Raw genomic sequence first — 5731 nt, forward strand, 5'->3', positions numbered from 1 at the left:
TTTCCTCCAATCACTAGCCCCGGCAGCAGGGGCACCACACGCACGATGACGTCAAACGCTGCTATGGCAACCGTTGATTGGTGCCCACAGCTTCCCGGCCCCAGCGCAACCGCCGCTCCCCGGCGCGCGCCCGCCCCGCCCCGCTCGCCCGCCCGCGCCCGAGGCGAACGGAGGGGAGCGCGTCCCCGAGCCGAGCCGCGCTCCCGACCCTGCCTTTCACCACCCCGCGTGCTCGGCTCGCTCCCCGCCGCCCCCGCGAGCGAGCCGCCCGCCCGCCCGTCCTCCCTCCCTCCCCGCCCCTGCGGCCCGCGGAAGGAAGCCTCTCCCCACCCCCACCGCTCCTGGCAGGCACATCCGGGACCTTCGCATCTCCCCACCCTCCCCCATCCTCTCCCTCCTCCTGGCCGCCCTTCTCTCCGTGGCGGGAATGGCTGCGGGGTCGGGGGCTGGCGGCTCTGCGGCCAGGGCATTGTGATCAGGGTCCCCGGGAGCGGGACGAGCGGCTCCTCCGCTATCTTCCCCGGGCTCGCCCGCCCACCGCTCGCTTTACCTGCTGAGCTGCAGGAAGCCGCCCTAGACCTTAAGGCTGGGGAAAGCGCGAGGCTGAAAAGACTGCCCTGCCCTTCGCAGTGGCGAGCTCGGCGTCCCGCACCGTGGCAGCCGCGGAGAACAATGGTGGTCTCCGGAAGGAGCGGGGAAAGGCTGGGCTTGGCTGGTTGGGCGTGACGGTGCGAGCCTGACCTGGGGCGAGGACTCAGCGAGCGAGCTGCTCCCCGTCCCTTTCAGGTCCTGGAAGCCACGTTCCAGAGAGTGTCTGTTCCTAGGGCCCCCGCTGGCAGTGGGAGTGGGTCGCTCGCTGGAGGAGGAGCCGGGGGCGCCTGGGCCCGGAAGAGGGGGAAGGAAAAGGGCGGAAATTGCAGGTGCCTGAACCCGCAAGGTCTCCACCCAGTAGACGGAAGTTGAAGGGGATGCCTTCTTAAAATGAAGTATCTGCCCTTGCGCCCTTTTAAATGTACTCCTCTGAGCTAAAATACCTTTACTGAGTGCCTGCTGGGGGCCTCCACTACTGGGGGGAAAACTCAGAAATTCAGCCCAGAGCTCTCTAGAAGATTCCATGGCAAGCTATTCTTTCCCTAACTCGGTATGTTGGATACATTGTCTGATCCACAAGCTTATCCTACAAATTATAATTCCCCGGAAGTGACAGAGCAAGAGCTGCCCGTGACCAGGTCAGTTTAGTGTCGTCCCCCCCACCCCCGAGTTTCCACATCAGTAGATTCCTAGCAGTGCTAAACAGATGAGCAAAGTAACGCAGGTTTTTATCTCCAAGCTCCTGAAGTCGACTTACTTTGGCTGTCATGTGGATGCTTTCAGGGAGTGACTCATTTAGAATGACGAATATTTCAAAAGCTTGCAGGCTTCCAGTTCTGTAGTAGGCGCTCAAAATTTGACAGAAAGTACTAGGTTAAATCTTTTGTAAAATGGCAGTGGCTGTTAATGTCTGTAATGCATGTCTATATGGAATATACACCCCAGGGGAAGTTAAGAGATTTTTGTCTGCATAGATGGAAGGAAGGCTTGCTTTGGGAAGTAGCTAGTTTAGGCTTTTGCTACGTGCATTAACAAGGTTTCTTTGCTTGTTTTAATAAATCAGTAGGTGCTTTTAGGTTTTACAAATTCAAACCAACATGTCTGCTCAGTAAAGGCATAACAAGGCTGTGCAAGGGGGCAAGATTTGCCATGGACAGTCCAAGTGAAAGGTATTTTGAAAAATAAGGAATAGCATGTAGCAAAACAGAACCTATGGACTTGAACTCCGGAGAACTCCTGGAGACTTTGACTAGCAGCCTGATGTGTTCTGTTTTCTTTTCTACTCCGGTCTTCATCCGTTCGATTGTCTCTTCTGTGCCTTGATAGCCACAGTAATAACATATCAGCAATAAAAACATTATCTGGGGCTGAGGAATGAATGTGGGGTGTGTGTGTGTGTGTGTGTTTCTTAGCGTTGTTCCAGGCAGTGTTACTGTATTATATTTGGGAACGGTGAGGTAGTAGATGTCTCCAGCGTCCAAAGGCTAGTGACAAAGTGAAATGCTATTATAAGTGGCAAGTCTAAAGTTCAGAGATTAGCATGTGTCAGCCCAACACTAACAAGATATACACGATAGTACTATTTCTCCACCTCTTCCTGCCCGGGAGGCTCTAATGATCTCTCTGGAGTTATGTTACACAGCAGAGTGAGAAAGCCCAAGTAAATTCACATAAATCCATCATTCCCGCTGGGAAAGGGAATCTTCAGTGGCATAGCAGTTCCAGCAGGCTACAATCTCATCTCTGAATCCCTTCCATTGCACAAGGCATAGTGTGAAGGGCTTTGCAGTCAGAAGGGGGCCAATCTTGCCTTGTCATCTCGAAGGACGATCTTGAGGTCACTAAGGTGGACACAGTTCCCAGTCCCTTCAGTGCAGTGATTGAGCTACAGACAGTGCTGTGTTCTAATTGTCCAGACCCAGAAAGTAGAGGAAACGCGAGACAGGAAACGTTGCTCACTGAAGCCGCCTCTCCTGTTGCCACAGTTGGGTCCCCATCTAGACTCTTGGAGCGAGGTGTGGCCTACTGCTAGCTAGTGGGACACAAAGTGAAGCCCTCTGCTTGTGGGCCTGGACCATAAATCTTTCCGACCAGGATCATGGAGCAGGCCAAGGCATTTGAGGATGGCTGGTTCATCCTGTATTTTAGATGGGCTCAGTTGCTAGAGTTTTGCTCACCATACCTGAAGCCCTTGGTTGGATTTCCAGTGCCACATAGCAATGGTTGTGGTGACACATTCATGCTCATCACTCGGGAGGTGGAGAAAAGAGAATTGTAGTTGAACATTTTTGTCAGGACTCCGCAATAATGGCATGGAGATTTATTATTGTGAAAGCTTGTCCGATAGCTTAGATTGGTTTCTAACTAGTCCTTATAATGTAAACTAACTCAGATCGTTTAATCTCCGTTCTTCTCATGGCTTGGTTACCATTACTCTGTACTGTCCATCCTGCTTCCTCTGGGCCTCCTGGTGTCTCAGCACGACTCCTTCACAGCGTCCTCTGTGTCTGGAATTCCTGCTTAGCTAGTGGCTGCTAAGCTTTTTATTAAAGTATTCAAAGTGACAAATGTTCACAGTCTACAAAAAGATTATTACACAACAGAGGATCGAAAATTCAAGGTCACCTCCAGCTAGATCAGATTCTATATTTAAAAAAGAGAGAGAGAGAAAAAAAATGGGAAATAGTAAAAGAGGAAGAAAAAAAAAACAATGAAATACCTAGATAGCAGCGTATGCTTTTAATCCCAGGACTCAGGAGACAGAAGCAGGTAGTTCTCTGTGAGTTTGAGGCCAGCCTGGACTACATATTGAATTCTAGGTCAACCAGGAGGACTACATAATGAGATGCTGTCTCAAAAAAGAATGAGAAACTAAACTTACTTTGGTAAGATCAGCTATCCATTGACGATGGAATGACCTCAGAACAAGGCTATTTCCTCAACACACACGGTTCTAATGCTCACACTTCAAATGCTCACACTTCACACTCTGTTCTAATGCTCACACTTCACACTGTTCTAATGCTCACACTTCACACTATTCTAATGCTCACACTTCACACTGTTCTAATGCTCACACTTCACACTCTGTTCTAATGCTCACACTTCACTCTGTTCTAATGCTCACACTTCACTCTGTTCTAATGCTCACAGTTCACTCTGTTCTAATGCTCACACTTCACTCTGTTCTAATGCTCACACTTCACTCTGTTCTAATGCTCACAGTTCACTCTGTTCTAATGCTCACACTTCACTCTGTTCTAATGCTCACACTTCACTCTGTTCTAATGCTCACACTTCACTCTGTTCTAATGCTCACACTTCACTCTGTTCTAATGCTCACACTTCACTCTGTTCTAATGCTCACACTTCACACTGTTCTAATGCTCACACTGCTTTCTTGCTTTGATACTTATTTGATGCCATTTTTCTTCTTCTGTCTGCCACTTTGGCCTTGCTTTGTTTCATTCATTCTATAGCTATTTTTGTTGTTGTTGTTTGTTTCTTGAGACACGGTTTCTCTCTATAACAGCTCTGGCTGTTCTGGGAAGCTCACTTCTAGACCAGGCTGCCCTCAAACTCACAGAGATCTGCCCACCTCTGCTTCCCAAGTGCTTGGAACAAAGGCATGCACCACCTTACCTGGCTCATTCTGTACCTAGTAATTCTGCTCTACATACCATCCTTTCTGTTCTGTATCCCAGGCTCCAGCCCTGTGTTCTTTGAAACTTTGGCTTAATACTGAGTTTTTGTGCATATTGATTTTTAAAAGGCCTGAAAGATGGCTCAGTGAGTAAGAACACTTGTTTAATGGACACGAGCGTCCAAGATTGAATCCCCTTTCACGGGACTCCACCTCTCTGCAGGGTGAACTAATATCCATGTTCCATTAATTAATTAATAAACATCCTTTATAGCCTAGGTTGGCTTGAACTCCTGACTCTCCTACCTCCACCTTCTACAAACCTGATAACAGGTATAGGACACCACGCCTCATTTCTTCCTGTTCTTATGCAGTCACTGTTGATAAGAGAGTGATAATAGAACCCAGACACTAAAACTCCCCATCCCCCCAAGGTGGGAACTGAAGTCAGGGCCTTAGCCTTGCTCTGGCCAGCCCCTACAGTTAGCTGTTAGCCCACAATGGATGACACAAACTCTTCCTTGGAGTGTCCAGATAGACAAGCCTTCTGTTCCTTGTACAATGGCTGGTGACTGTTTACCCTGTTATGTGTCAGTGAGGAAAGTTCCTTCTAGAAGGTGACATTCCCTCTGCCTGTCTTGAATATCTGTCATCTTAGAAACGGACTGGCCTACAGTTAGAGGAGGTGCTGGGCCCAGTTCCCTTACTCGTTCTGGAATCCAGCAGTTGCTTCTGTTTGTCCACCCTGAGTAGCCTCCACTACAACACCTTCCCCTACCCCAATCACAGAACTTCCGTCGCCAAGAATCAGAGGCTCTCTCTGGTTCTTTAGTCATCTCTGATAAATGGGCAAAGGGCTAACATGGTCCACTCAACCCTATCTGCAGCTCTGTGTTCTGGGCTCAATTCATCATGGCTTGGAACCAGCTCTCTTTCAACCCTGGGTCTTTCAGTGTGACTTTTCCTAGGATTTGTAAATGCTGATTCAGTAAATGGTTTGGAATTTAAATTCTGTGTGTGTGTGTGTGGTTACGCCCAGATCACGAGGTTCCCCCCAAAGCCAACACAGAGTCTGCACTCGTATGTAAAGCCAAGAGCCTTTATTCAAGCTTCAACTTGGACTCCGTCTGTCCGATGCAGAGGTTGAAAGCAGAGAGTGCCCAGCCCAGCTGGGGTAGGGTTTTTATCATAGTAGCGGTTGGGGTTCTGGACCCTGATTGACTGACTTTTGTCTAGTGTGTTTTGGCAGAAGGGGAATAGGTGAGTCCTGGACTCATGGACACCTAGTGGTCTTATCTAATGGTTGGACTTCCCTTTAGAAGCTGGCCCTTCCTGGGTGGTGTCAGCTTACGGCTTTTTCTGGAACCCTGTGCTGCCTGCCATGGCAGCTGTGTGGCCTGGGTCCCATGTGTGGCCAGGCTGCCCTGGGCCCCCAGTGTGTGTGTGTGTGTGTGTGTGTGTGTGTGTGTGTGTGTGGCCAGGCTGCCCTGGGCCCCC

The sequence above is a fragment of the Alexandromys fortis genome, unplaced genomic scaffold, assembly GCF_014885135.2.
Source record: "Alexandromys fortis isolate MF-2015 unplaced genomic scaffold, M_Fortis_MF-2015_v1.1 scaffold_17, whole genome shotgun sequence".
Lineage (NCBI taxonomy): Eukaryota > Metazoa > Chordata > Mammalia > Rodentia > Cricetidae > Alexandromys > Alexandromys fortis.